This window comes from Scyliorhinus canicula, chromosome 17, assembly GCF_902713615.1.
Source record: "Scyliorhinus canicula chromosome 17, sScyCan1.1, whole genome shotgun sequence".
Classification (NCBI taxonomy): Eukaryota; Metazoa; Chordata; class Chondrichthyes; order Carcharhiniformes; family Scyliorhinidae; genus Scyliorhinus; species Scyliorhinus canicula.
The window spans coordinates 54,780,463-54,796,195 of record NC_052162.1 but is presented as its reverse complement, the minus strand read 5'-3'; the positions used below and the strand labels follow the sequence as shown (position 1 = coordinate 54,796,195).

The 15,733-nt window shown below is 43.0% G+C and overlaps 1 protein-coding gene across 6 annotated transcripts in view; it reads right to left on the bottom strand.

Annotated features, from left to right (window-relative positions):
• Positions 1 to 15,733, bottom strand: part of clcn5b (chloride channel, voltage-sensitive 5b) — a 116,483-nt gene that overhangs the window by 94,497 nt on the left and 6,253 nt on the right. Inside the window, exon 1 of one of the 6 annotated variants that reach the window (XM_038775584.1) lies at positions 1,075 to 1,096. The exons of the other annotated variants lie outside the window; for them this stretch is intronic. The gene's annotated coding sequence lies outside the window, so the exon portion shown is untranslated. Of the gene's footprint in view, positions 1 to 1,074; positions 1,097 to 15,733 lie in introns of those variants that run through there. 6 annotated transcript variants of the gene reach the window in all.

The following is a 15,733-nucleotide window of genomic DNA, read 5'->3' as shown; positions in this document are numbered from 1 at the left end:
GGGAAAAAGCAAAACAGGAACTGGAGTTCGCCGACAAGGAAGGGGTGAAAGCAAACAGGAAACACACAGGGCCTTGACAGGTTCATGGTGAGGGGGGACAGTTTAGGGGAGATGTGCGAGGAAAGTTTCTCATGCAGAGGGTAGTGAGTGCCTGGTCCGCGTTAGAGTAGTCAGACAGTGGAAGTAGTGGAGGCAAGCACAATAGCAACATTTATGATGTATCTTGTTAGACACATTAACGGGCAGGGAATGGTGGGATACAAATCATTTGGGCAATAAGCAGTAGTTCTAAGTAAGAAATCTGGATTGGTGCAGGCTTGGAGGGCCGACGGGTCTGTTCCTATACTGTAATGTTCTTTATTTTTAAGATTTAATACTACACAGGTTTCAACATCTGGCCTGTGATTTACTGCTGCATCATCTGTAGTAAGTAATGCTGCTCAAGAATTGAACTCATCAGCCACTTAAAATATTGCATGGCAAAGTAATGAACTGCTTTGGTGCTTATACCATTGAATGAAATGAAAATCGCTTATTGTCACAAGTAGACTTCAAATGAAGTTACTTTGAAAAGCCCCTAGTCGCCACATTCCGGCACCTTTTCAGCAGGCTGCTACGGGAATTGAACCGTGCTGCTGGCCTGCCTTGGTCTGCTTTCAAAGCCAGCAATTTAGCCCTGTGCTAAACCAATTTATAGACGGATGGTTGGACCAGCATATTCCTATGCACTTTGTGAAATGTGTGATTAGAGGATTACTTTAACAGCTCAGGTAGTTGCTGGAACGCTGGTTTGTGATGCAGAGCGATGCCAACAGCGTGGGTTCAATTCCTCTATCAGCTGAGGTTATTTATGAAGGCCCCGCCTTCTCAACCTTGCCTGATGAGTGGTGAGCTTCGGGTTGAATCACCACCAGTCAACTTCAAAAGGGACAGCAGCTTATAGTCTGGGACTGTGGCGGCATTTACATTTAACAGCTGGTAAAGACCTTCACAGTAAATGTCTGGCGATAGGAAAAACAGAGCACTTCCAAAATACTATGAAAATAAAGTGTCATGCTCTAATATAGTACTCACCAACCAATGAGTAACTAAACTTAACTCAAAAGTTGCTGCAACATACAGGAAATACAGTCTTCAATTCTTGGTCACATAAGGCCACTTCATTGATCATCAGCAGAGATCAGAACCTCATTTTAAGTAAAAGATAGAAATCTGAGCAGTTCCAAAACTCCTTCTCTTCTAATGTACTAATTTGATGATTTTTCAACAAGCACAGAAATCATATATAAATCATGTTGAACTATTTTATAACAATAAAGAAATAATGCGGTGAAGGTAGAAATTCAGGTCTTTCAAGGAAACTGATACAAATTCCTTTTTTGTTGCAGTGAATCATAGAATCATAAAATTTACAGAGCAGAAGGAGGCCATTCGGCCCATTGAGTCTGCACCAGCCCTTGGAAAAAGCACTGCATCCAAGCTCACACCTCCATCCCATCGCCGTAACCCAGCCTATCCTTTTTGGACACCAAGGGCAATTTAGCATGGCCAATCCACCTAACCTGCACCTCTTTGGACTGTGGGAGGAAACCGGAGCACCCGGAGGAAACGCACGCAGACACGGAGAGAACGTGCAGACACTAGGAATCGAATCTGGGACCCTGGAGCTGTGAAGCAACAGTGCTAACCACTGTGCTACCGCGCCGGAAACTGTTTATATGTAGGCTGGTGAGAAGTTAGCAATCTGAAAGGTTAATTGTGTTTCTCTCTTCACAGGTGCTGCCAAACCTGATTAGTGACAGCATTTTCTGTTTTTATTTCAGATTTCCGGCACGTGCAGTATTTCCCTTTGGATTAGTATTTTGTCTTTCACTTGGTGGTACTGAACTTGGGAGTATTTCTGAAAAATGGGACATCCTGTTATTATGTGCCAGGATTTAGAGAACACTAAAGTATATTATGGAGTTCACCTGACCCACAACTTTTAATAGATTTTGATTATGGGGAGCTCAAGGGCCCACTTTACAGAGAACTAAAAATATTTTTAAACAAAAACAATGTTTATTCTATGAATCCCGTTAACATTTTATAAACACACAGTAAACATCCTATCAACTACCAACCCTGTTAACTTTCCAAACAACATCCAACATCCATAAGTCAAAAAAACCTTTTAACAAAGACAGTAGGTTTGCATTCCTTACAGAAACAGGTATTACTTTGAAATCATCAAGTGATCTAGAGACATTCTTTAGATTGCAGAGAGAGATCAATACACACATCTGCTTGGTTTGAATGCAGCTCTCCAACTGAAAGCGGAACCAAACACAGAGCCGAAACAACTTTCAGCACAAAACGTAAGTAAAAAGCAGAGCAGAGCCCAGCTCCACTCGCACAATGACATCACTGCAGCCATTTGATAAAGCACACTTTTCTTAAAGGGACAGTCACATGACACCGTCAACGTTTTTAGTCTTGCACTCACCAGGTCAGTTTTGCAACATTAAATCTCAAGGGAGCAACAAACTGAATGAGAAGAGCATGCTGATTGTTTGGCAAGTGGACTCTGACTGGTAGAGCTGTTTCCATGGATATTTTACCAAACCAGTATTGATTTTAATATCGTGTTGATATGTTTGTGTGACCCTGTTAACCTTTGCTGCAAACTCTGCTCCCAAAAACTAACCTACAACCACAGCTACTTTGTACAGTTCAAAATGTTCTTTACAAACAGAATCCAGGTTTGGAAAGACTAAGATCTAAAATTGTACTGTGAAAAGTCTTTCACAGCTCCAGGACACATACTATAAATGTGCCATACACAAATTACATTTTATTGAAAGTCAAGTGAATGAATATATTCCAAATATGAGTTTTCTAAAAGGATGAGTGTATTACTCATTTCTATCCCTGCTAATGCTACCCAATTAACATGGCCACACTGGTGAGGATACGAGTTTAAATCTCCACATTTTTTAACACAATATCAAGGCTGACACAAATTACTACTGAGACAGCACTGCATTGTTGAGTGCAAACATTCTGATTAAGACCCTGCCCTGTTCCATCTTCTCAGGTACATTAAGATCATCCCATAGTACTATTGGAAAGGAAGAAGGACAGTTCTCTCCATGTCCTCATCAATATTTATCCCCAACTGACACCCTAAAGAAAAACAACTAACTTGTAATTTACCCAATGCAGTGCTGAGAATAAAAGGTCTGCCACGTTTAATTAGCATTTAATGCTGCATAATTGCAAGTTCAATCCCCTTCTATCCTCTGTTGTTTGTAGGACCTGGCCATTAGTAAGTTTGCTGCCATGTTTTAATTACCCATTTAATTTTTGAGTTGAGTAATTAAGTAATTAAGCATTTTCCCTTCAATTCTGGAGTGATTTTAAACCCTCTGTTAAGATAAATATCATGCTATCTGACATCGTCAATAATTCTGCATTTCGACACTATTCCTCTTCCTTCAAAAACATCAATCCACCACAAAAATCCATCCTCAAACCTTCTTGCCCTCACAAACCACTTCTCAACAGTCCATTCCCACATTGAGAGTACTCCCGAAACTATCATAGTCAAAAGATGTGAATGGCGTACGCCCTGACACGTGATTATGGTTTACCATGTCTTATTTTCCCCTCCTCTGCAGGGGAAGCTTCCCATGACAAATCAATGCCCTCACTCATGCTCCCTGCTGGAATTCTTACAAAGGTGGAGGAGAACAGCAGTGGGTTATTCTTCGATGCCTTATATAATTCAACTACCTGCCCAGACTCTCGTATGAAGAGCACTTGCCTATCTGTGATGGTGGTATTTGTGGAACTCTACTTCAGTACCAGCTGGAATCTTTAGCAGAAGAGAGAAAATTACATTTAGTAAAGAATAAATAATATGCACTCTATGGCTTTTTTTTTTAATTTTAGAGTACCCAATTCATTTTTTCCAATTAAGGGGCAATTTAGCATGGCCAATCCACCTACCTGCACATCTTTGGGTTGTGGGGGTGAAACCCACGCAAACACGTGGAGAATGTGCAAAATCCACACAGACAGTGACCCAGAGCCGGGATCGAACCCGAGACCTCGGCACCATGAGGTTGCAATGCTAACCACTGCGCTGCCCGAATATGCACTCTATGTTTGAATAACAGAAATTCAAATAAATCATACTTTTGGTTAAAATTGCTAAAAGTTCTAAAGTCTTAAAACCAAATTTGCTGAATAAAGTAGCTAATGCTGCAATCAGAAAACAATATTTTTGACTCTCACCCTCTTGCAAAAATCAAAACAGGTTTTCACTTTAACCAGATGTATATACATCATTCAGGAGATTTTTACGTGTATAAACTTATGGATGTAGTTATTAAGTATTTCAAAACAAAAGTTATTTGTTTCTAAGCCAAATGCACTCTTATTTAAGCAAATTCAAATCCCCATCCATTCATCTGCCTGCCTTTTTAAAAAAACAAGGCATCAGACCTCTGCAGAAAGCACCAAACATTGATTTTTACAAATTAATTCATGGCATGTGTGCAATGTTGGCTGGGCCAGCATTTATTGCCTATCCCTAATTCCCTGGAGATTTTTTTTTTTTAAGGTACTATATTAGTGGAGTTGAAACTAATTCAACTGAAATCAAATATGAACTAGGTAACAAAATACCTTCTAAAAAAACACTTGAGAGCGGAAAGAGCAGGAAACAGTCAAAGACCACCACAGATAAGGGGCAAGATTCTCTTGTTCTCCCAGCCATGTATTTCTCAGCAGTGGCGAGATTCACTATTGCCGCTGCTGGTCAATGGGATTTCCCATTGAAGCCACCCCATGCCACTGAATAATCTGCGGGCGGGGGTGCGCTGTCGACGGGAACAGAGAATCCCAACGGCCGGAGAATTCCTGACCAGATAATAGGGGTAAAATAAAGACTAAGCTGTTCTGAAATTATAAAATCATTGCCAGTGTATCATGAACACTGGGAATATTGGAGCATTAACCATTTTTAGAAACCAAATCAAAGAATGGTTACAACACAGGAGGCCCATTATCTCTGTACTTGCACTGTATAAGAGTAACTCTGCTAGTTCCATTTTTAAACCTTTTCTCTGTAACCCTGCAAATGTTTCCCTCAAGCTAATTATCCAATTCCGATTTGAAAGGCATGATTTAATTTGCCTCTACCACACTTTCAAGCAACATATTCCCGAACCTAATCACCCACTGCGTGAAAACATTTTCCTCATATTGCTGTTTTTTTGTGAGGTTCATCTGCAACTCACCTTAAATTGGTGTACTCTCATTCTCAACCCTTCCAATGGGAACAGTTTCTCCCCATCTACTCTGTTCAGACCCCGCAAGATTTGGAACATCTCCATCAAATCTCTCCACAAACTTTTCTTCTTCAAGGAGAACAGCTTCAACTTTGTCAATCTATCCACATGATTGATGTCTCTCATCCCAGGAACCATTCTTAAATTCCTTTACATCCTGTGTCCAGAATTGGACACACTACGCCAGTTAAGGCAAAGCCAATGTTTTACCCAGGGTCACCATATCTATTGCTTTTGTACTCTATGCCTAAACTGTTTTCTCAACCTTCCCTGCCATGTTCAACAACATTTGCACATCCACCACCTAGTCCTCCTGTTCCTTCAAAATTGTATCCTTTATTTTATATTGCGCAACAAAGAGATGGCAGACCAGTTGAACAATTACTTTGGATCTGTCTTCACTAAGGAGGACACAAATAACCTTCCGGAAATACTATGGGAAAGAGGGTCTAGCATGAAGGAGGAACTGAAGGAAATCCTTATTAGTCAGGAAATTGTATTGGGGAAATTGATGAGATTAAAACCAGATAAGTCCCCAGGCCCTGATGCTATGCATCCCAGAGTACTTAAGGAAGTGGTCCTAAAAATAGTAGACACATTGGTGATCATTTTCCAGCATTCAATAAACTCTGGAAGAGTTCCAATGGATTGGAGGGTAGCTACTATAACCACTTTTTTTAAAAGGGCGGGAGAGAGAAGACAGGGAATTATAGACCGGGTAGCTTGACATTGATGGTGGGGAAAATGCTGGAATCAATTATTAATGATTAAATAACTGAGCATTTGGAAAGTGGGGACAGGATCGGTCCAAGTCAGCATGGATTCACTGAAGGGAAATGATGCTCAACAAATCTTCTGGAACTGTTTTGAGGATGTGACCAGTAAAGTGAACACGGGTGAACCAGTGGATGTTATGTATCTGGGTTTTCAAAAGGCTTTTGACAAGGTCCCACGCAAAAGACTAGTGAACAAAATTAAAGCCCATGGTATTAGGGGTAATGTACTGATGTGGATAGAGAACTGGTTGGCAGACAGGAAGCAGAGTGTAGGAATAAACAGGTGCTTTTCAGAGCGGCAGGCAGTGACTAGTGGGCACCACAGGATTCATTTCTGGGACCCCAGCAGTTCATAATCTACATTAATTATTTGGATGAAGGAATTGCATACAATATCTCCAAATTTGCAGACGACACTAAGCTGGATGGCAGTGTGTGCTGTGAGGAGGATGCAAAGAGGCTTCAGGGTGAATTGGACAGGCTGGCTGAGCGGGCAAATACAATATAATGTGGGTAAATGTGAGGTTATCCACTTTGGTGACAAAAAGAGGAAGGCAGATTATCTGAATGGTGGCGGTTTAGGAAAAGGTGAAGTGCAACGAGACCAGGGTGTCATGGTGGAACAGTCGCTGATGGTTAGCATGCAGGTACAGAAGAGAAAGCTAATGGCATTCTGGCCTTCATATCAAGAGGATTTGAGTAGAGGAGTAGGGATGTCTTGCTGCATTCATACAGGGCCTTGGTGAGGCCACACCTTGGGTATTGTGTACAGTTTTGGTCTTCTAGTTTGAGGAAGGACACTCTTTCTATTGAGGGTGTCCAGCGAAGGTTCACCAGACTAATTCCTAGGACTGACATATGAAGAAAGACTGGATCGACTGGGCTTTTACTCACTGGGGTTTAGAAGCCGGAGAGGGGATCTCATAGGAATATATAAAATCCTGATGGGACTGGACAGGCTAGATGCGAGAAGAATGTTTCTGATGTTGGGGTCGTCTAGGTGTCACAGCCTAAGAATAAGGGGTAAGCCATTCAGGACTGAGATGAAGAAGAACTTCTCTCAGAGAGTTGTGAACTTGTGAAATTCTCAACCACAGAAAGTGGTTGGGGCCAGTTCATTGTATATATTCAAGAGGAAGCTGGACGTGGCCCTTGCGGCTAAAGGGATAATGGGGTATGGAGAGAAAGTGAGAGTGGAATACTGAATTTGCATGATCAGCCATGGTCATATTGAATGGTGGTGCTGGCTCGAAGGGCCAAATTGCCTATTCCTACACCTATTTTCTATGTTTCTCATTCTTATGAAATCTTATTACTTTAGTTCTCTCTGCATCATCTGTTACATATCCAGCCATTCCAGCAGTCTGTCTATGTCCTCTAGAAGTCCATCCTTATCCTTACAGTTCACACAACACGTTCAAGCTTTTTGTCATCTTAAAATTGCACCCTGCACACCGAGGGTAAAGATATATTTTTTTATGGCTTTTTTTTTTAGACTTTCTCAAGCATCTGACATTCAGGGGCTCATTATTCATTCTTACGAACTCCTTGATTAGATAATATAATAATGCTGCATCATTGCCTTCTGTATTTGCATTAATTGTTTTAAGGATTTCCTTATTTAGGTAGATAAGGTGGCACAAATACCAAAGACACATTTATAAATGTGATAAGCATCTTACTAAGTTATTAATAAATCCCACATACTCCATTTCCAAAATAAAAATTCTACCCTCTTGGCACAAGGTAACTTATTGGGAATGAGTTTCGCATCTGCAGCCCCTTTTTAAAAATGATTGCAAGCAATTCACACTGCACCATTCTCCTTGCCAATTACAACTGCCGGAATAGTGTCAGAGCCCATAGCCTTTGCAGTATCCAGTGTCTCCAGGTGTTTCTTGATATCATGTGGGGTAAAGAATTGCTGAAAACTGGCATCTGTGATGCTGGGGACCTCGGGGAGATGGAGATGGATCATCCACTTGGCACTTCTGGCTGAAGATCACTGCGAATGCTTCAGCCTTGCCTTTTGCACATTTGTGCTGGACTCCTCCATCATTGAGGATGGGGATATCTGTAGAGTCTCCTCCTCCAGCGAGTAATTGTCCACACTATTCACGACTGGATGTGGCAGGACTTGCAAGCTCTGCAAGTTTATATCAGATCCATTGGTTGTGGGATCGCTGAGGAAGGAGCTGCTCTCCAAAAGCTAGTGATTCCAAACAAACCTGTTGGACTTTAACCTGGTGTTGTAAGACTTCTGACTAAAAAGGTACACAGTATCCTGGGCTTCATTAATAGAGGCATGGATTGTGGATGCAAATAACTTCTGCTGAACCTTCATAAAACACTTGTTCAGTCTCAACTGGAGTATTGCGTTGAATTCTGAGCACCATATTTCAGGAAGAACACAGACTTTGGAGCGGATCCACTAAAAGATTTATGAACCTGGCTCATGGATGCAGGACTTCAGTTATGTGGAGATTTAAGAAACTGGAATTGTTCTCCTTCCAGCAGAGAAAGTTGAGAGGGCATTTGATAAAGGTGTCCAAAACAATTAAAGATCTAGATAGAGTAAACAGGGAGAAACAGGGCAGCACAGTGGCATAGTACTTAGCACTGCCGCCTCGCAGCAGCAGAGACCGGGTTCAATCACGGTCTTGGGTGACTGTGTGGAGTGTGCGCTTTCCCCCCCATGTCCGTGTGGGTTTGCTCCAGATGTCCCGGTTTCTACCTATAGTACAAAGATGTGCAGGATAGGTTGATTCGCCATGTTAAATTGTCCCTTAGGTTAGGTGGGGGTCACAGGACAGGGCGGGTGTGCGCACCTAGGTAGGCATAGACATAGAATTTAAAAGTTCATATAATTCCAAGAATTGATTTTTAACCAAAGAACAATTGCCCTCATTGTCAAGTGCATGGGCAGAAAGGGTGTGCCTATGATTTGCCAGAAACTTCAGGAATGTTCTTTAACAGGTTACACAATACATTGTTTAGCATCCAGTTCCTCAAGTCACTTCACAGCTAGCCACTCAGCTTCAAACATCATCTAAAGCAGGTTTGAAATTTCCTACCAAACTTACCAAAATCAAGTTATACTTTAATTTCTTTACATTGCATACATGCTTGAATTTATAATAATTCAAAGAAAGAATAAACAGGAGTGCAACTAATCTTTTTGTAAGATCCAAGTACAAAGTCAATTTGAAATAAAGATTGTAAGCTGTTTGCAGCCAGTTTACTGTATGTTTCCGAGTGCACATTCTGATAGTTCTCATTCTAGTGTAATTTTTAAAATGAGGAACTGAAAGATCAAGGGATGAAACAGAAAGCTACTTTCATACATCAACTCTTAACCACTGGTATATTGATCACTCCAGTCTCAATCTTGGAAGGTTACATTACTACATCTTACTGAAAGTGGCCAAGTGGCAAGAAATAGTTTGCATTTCTGGACATACAGATTATAAAAATCTATGTTTTCACATGATTTTACTTTATTCTCCAGTCAACATTTTCTATGATTTAAAGTTTTCTATGATTTAAATGTTTCCAATGAAAACAAACATGCATTTTGATCAATAAACGGTTTGTTGTTCCAGATTCTGTGGTGATATGTCTATTGGCTATATCAAAGTTGGATAGTGTGAGACATCCAATCAGCTGGTGGCAGAACAGACACACCATGCGGTCTCCAGATCAAGGTCATGTGACCTGGTACCTGGATATAAAGAGAGGCACATCCAGCCATCTCCAAAACAAGATTCAGAGTGTAATAAGATGACATGTAATTGGTCTGCAGAAGGTGCATGTTCCAGAGGAGTAGCAAGACTACCATGATAACGTGCTTGTATCAGATTACTATCCTACCGCACAAGACACAATAAAAGGATCTTGGTTTGGACAGATCGAAGTGTTTCGGGAGTTCTTCATAAAAGTACCACAACACAACATGGCACCAGGTGTTCTGAAGATTTGAGGTTGGCAAAGGCAGTGACAACGCTAGGCATTTGACTTGAAGACCGGTCTGGTGAACTGCAACCCGAGGCAACCCGATGCGTAAGAAAATACTGGAGGTACGAATGGATGAGGTTAGGGGACCCTGCCACCTCCGCTTCAAGGGAATATAGAACACAATTGGTGCTATTTGAGCAGCAATTCCAACTCTATGTTTTAGCCCTGGGTCTGCAGGAGCAGCCTAATGACAGACTTCTTGCGTTGCTGTTAAAGGCGGCAGGTCCAAAGGCGGTAGAACTGTATAATACCTCAGTCCGTGGCGCTGAAGAGCAAAACAGAAGCTACGATGACGCATTATAATACTTCGAGCGATACTCTTCCATGAGAAATGGCAAAGCATGTAGCCATAATTCAGTGAATACGCATACCCAGACAGGATGGCTTCAATCGGACCCCCGCAGTGAATGTATTTTGCGGACGAGTTGTCTGCACAACAGAGCAATGCACCTTGCTCAATTAATCTTTGCACCGACAGGGATGAAGAAGATAGTGGCATTAATGCTGTGACTTGCGTGATAACGAAACATGGTCTCAGTGCGGGCGGCAATTTTCAGTGCACCGATAATATATAGCAAACAAAACATGGTCTCATGTGGGCGGCCATTTTGGGCTACAAGCCCCTCTGCCATTTTGTGCCAAAGTCAACATGGCCCACGGAGATGTCCAGCCTCTGGCAACGTCTACGACAGGGGCAGCTGTGCAGGTCATTTGAAGAAACAGTGCTCCATCCATGTTCCTGAAGTTCACAGTCGATTACTTGACAGGTTGAGGTCGATAAATGCAGTCGATGAGATGACCCTTGCTGACTTGTTCTCGTTAGATTTGATATCGACCACAGACACGGTGAATCCAGCACCGGGCAGGATTGACATTTTGGTGACCGATTGCAATGAAGGTCATGGCCCCAATGACACCATCTGAAACAGCGGAGGGGCTTGTAGCCCAAAATAGCCGCCCACATGAGACCATGTTTTGTTTGCTATATATTATCGGTGCACTGAAAATTACCGCCCGCACAGAGACCATGTTTCGTTATCACGTGAGTCACAGCATTAATACCACTATCTTCTTCATCCCTGTCGGTGCAAAGATTAATTGAGCAAGGTGCATTGCTCTGTTGTACAGACAACTCATCCGCAAAATACATTCACTGCGGGGGTCCAATTGAAGCCATCCTGTCTGGATATGCGTATTCACTGAATGATTCCAGTTGATGCACGATCAATTGTACAAAGACTCAGATTGGGTACAACTGTGGCTCTATTGCAGTAAGATGCGTGGCCTCATACAGCAGCTGGCGAAATGGCAGTTGGCTGGAGGACACGCATTTTTATACTCCTCTTCCTGGGCGGAGCCAGCAAGTAGGGGCTACCGGCGAACCTGTAGTACAGGTCCTACCTTACACCACCTAATACAGGTGTAACAGTGGTTTACCACACCCATGCAGTTAAATGAGTCAATAGTGAAGTGTAACTTGACACGGGAGCAAAAGAAAACCACCTCAGCATACATGATTTGTACACTCTGCGGCAGATGCCACCGATTATAAATGTTCCACGAACACTGGTTGACTACAGTGGACATGAGTTTGAACCTATGGGGCATGGGGAAGGAGTGTGAACTAGAAGCCTGGGTGCACAATAAAAAAACATGTTGCCACATTCTCTATTGTGAACACATACCTAGGCCTCATCATCCTAGGTGTGGATGCATATGAGTCCCTGAATTTGGTTCAGCAGATATGTAGCCCTGAGGAAGGATGGCCAGCTGAACACTGCACATCCCCACAGGATAAGAGAGTATGCACTGTTTCTAAGGATTTGGAATGAACCCTAGTGGAGGAACACAAATCAGACGCGGGGTCGGAACTGCCAATGAGCATTCCGCAATTCTGGTTAGCAGTCTTGAAGAACGTGCATCGACTCAATGGCATGATACAAGGATATGATGAACCCATATTAAAGCACCTGTGAGATGTGTGTTAAATGGACAGAGGTTGAAAAGCCGTGGAGATTCACTCTGGTGTTTACATTCGGGCCTAATGAGTATTTCACAAATGAGGTGCTCACTGAAGTTTATCAGTTGAACTCACAGCTGCTGAAATCGTGCATGGATGAGCCGCAGATAATCGGCTGCACAAGCTGCATAATCAATTGGCTGGAGGGCAAAAATGTAACAGTGTGAACAACTGAAACAAAACAAAAAGACAGGAATCAAAGCAATCCAAGTACAGTGACAAGGACCTTATCCAAGGAATCATTCTTCAACTTCTTCAGTCCCCCTGAAGTTCCACAGGGTCGGATTTTAAACCAAAACAAAAGGCTGATTTTGAATTGGGTGCACTATTTCAAAAACAGAAAATTTTGCATGCAAAGTTATATTTTTCAGGTGAAAAGACTGACAGTGATGAAGGTCAGACGGATGATGAACACAATGAGCTGCTTCTTCATTTTTTCTCCAACAACACAGAGGAGGCTCCAGAGACAAGTCTCTGGTTGTCTGCAAGCAATGACGAGGTGGCTCATGCCCGGAACCCGCTGGATTCTGTGAAGTGCGACAGTTTTGAGATGGCGCTGGCAAAGAAAGATGATGACAAAGGGATGTCCGATTCCCCAAGGGAGATGCAATTCACCGATAACAAGTTAATCATTGACAACGTAGGTCCGATTTGGGAGCAGTTTGCTCCAGAGGCAGATGGTGACACACATCATGCACACGACATATTTCCGGTGATGGGCTCCTCACTACATGAAGCCAGCCCACTGCAAGGGGAGCTCGACGAGCAGGTGACCATTTCAGATGACAGTGACACAGCTACGGATGACACCTTCATCCTGCCACAGGGCGACAATGAGCTGTTGCCACCCTCTTCAGATGTGAATGACCCAGGAATCAGCAGTTTCATTTTGAGTGACGAGGGCCCATCACCTGTGGCTCAAGTGCAAGACACGGGGACAATGCTCAACGGTGCAGGCGAGGTGGAGCTGACAGAGTCACCACAGACAGGGTATGAGGCGTTGCAGGTAATTGCTGAAGCTGAAGATTTCAGCAGACTACCACAGCCTACCAGGTTGTCACGACATATTCAAGAGGTAGCAACACAGACAGACCCGCCCATAGGCCAGCAGCAGCAGTAAATCAGCTGCTCCAAAAGCTAAAAGAAAAAAGGGCCCTGGCAGATGCACTCACAAAGTACTTTTGCAGAAGACTTCGAAGAGGAAGCAATGAAAAATGAGTGATGATGCCAAGAAAATAGATATCAGCAGTGCGGCTGAAGCCGGTGATGTTCAGCCACAGGGCACACGCATCTCCAGTGATGGCAAGCAAGTCACTAATGTTCCAGCATGCCGAGAAGAGGTGAAACCATCAATCCCAGTTCCATTCTCCATGCCGGCATTGGAAATCAAGAGAATCCTGCATGTTGATGAGGCCGCAGAAATGGGCATGGTTACACCGCCCAGAGATAATGAAAATAAAAAGGAAGAAGAAAATGCTGGGAGAACAACTGCATCCCGCCAGCCAACAGGTATTAACACCACTTGCAGGTGGGAAGCAATAACGTGCCTGAAAATGAAAGTGACTGGTAACACAGATATGGCAGTCTTGGACACAGGCCTTGCAAGGACACAGGCCTTGCAAAAACACAGGGCAAAGCAGAAGACAAGCAAGAAGCTGGCAAGTGAGCCACATTCTGCAGAAGTAGGCACCGACTTGCAACAATGACTTCTCCACAGAATGCAAATGGGCACTTTTTATAAAACTTGCTTACTGGACCAATGGCATGCCATATATCTGTATAAAAATGCAATGTGTAATGTTGCCTGTAAAAATATTATGTTGACATTTTGTGAGGAAAGAGGATGTGGTGATATGCCTATGGACTATATCAGTGTTTTTCAAACTTTTTTTCTGGGGGACCTATTTTTACCAACCGACCAACCTCCGGGACCCATGCCGGTCGACCTTCATCACCCATGCTTTCTGATCATCGCGACCCACGCTGGCCGACCTTCGCGACTTACGTCACTCAAATTTCGTGGCCCACCATTTTCACTTACCTTTAATGCGGCAGGTGAGCCTGCTTGGTCCTCATGATCTTACTTGCTTTGTCGTTCAATGTTACATTTCTGTATCGCTTGTTCATAAGAGGTCCTGGAGACCTCACCACCGCTTTGTCCTGCTGTGGATTCCCCTGAGCCACTCTCTCCAGCAGGTTTAGTTGTGAGGTCCTGGCCTGTTTGTGTCTATTGCCCCCTCTTTATTATTGTAAATTTTATTCTCCTGTTGCTTATTTGCTGCTGACAAAATGGAGGAATCACAATCGCGCCCAATGCACATGACGTCAGTGTTCAGGACGCATGACCTGCTCTCTGCATCGCTTCAGACAAGACTGCATTGAATCAAAAAAAAATTCTCCTGGGTCAGTGCACTGACGTCAGGAGGAGGAGGTGTTTCTCGCTGGACTCCGGACCTGCGCACTGATGAGCGGGCACACATGTGCAGCGCGCCCGCATTCTGAAAGCCGGTCATGGCCGTCATTTTTGAAAGCCAACTGCTATGGCCATTGCACGTTATTTCCTGCGATCGGGAACACCGTGTTGGATGACTCCACAACCCTCCCGGCTGCGTTGGATGGCTCCGCAACCCTCCTGCCCGTGACCCACCTGCGGGTTGCAAGCCCGGCTTTGAAAATGACTGGGCTATATCATAGTGGGATGGTACAAGACCCATGTACAGACACACCATGCAGACCAAGGTCATGTGACCTGGATATAAAGGGGGGCACATCTGGCCATCTCCAGAACAAGATTGAGAGAGCAATAGGGCGTACACATAATTGGTCAGCAGAAAGTGCATGCTCCAGCAAGAGTCCATGATAACGTGCTCTGTATTAGATTGCCATCCTACCGTACGAGAGACAATAAAAGGACCTTGGTTTGGACAGATCAAAATGTTTGGTGAATTCTTCATAAAGGTACAAGGGACCAAACAGAACAGATTCTAGAGCATGATTATAAATATTTGACAAAATTTGATCATTGGCAGTTATCATGTTATTATTATTATTGTCCTCTTCTTTTGAAGGAATTGATGTTGCCAATAACACTCCAAATATTCAATTATGATTCTTGACACAGAGCATCACCAAATTGCCATGGACATCCACTTCTTGAAGTGGACTCTAGATGACAATCGGGGGGGATGCTGGCCACATGTCTCCTTCCTATTCCAGAATGCAGAGGCCACTATGGTACTAGTACCTCAATTGTTGACAATTTGATACTTCAGAATATTGGAACAAACCCATTGCAGTCCTCACCCTTTTTCAGCTTTACAATAATGGTTTCAACTTTATGGCAAATAAGGGGTGATTCAGTGAAAATAGGGTTCAAGAACTAATCCCCTATTTTACAAATAAGTTTGAGTTTAACACTCATTGTAAACTGCATTTTTTCTCAAGGCTGCAAAACATCAAATAAGGGGTGATTCAGTGAAAATAGGGTTCAAGAACTAATCTCCTATTTAAAACAAAAACAGAAAATACTGGACAATCTCATCAGGTCTGACAGCATCTGTGGAGTTTCTTTGGCAAAGTCATCCAGA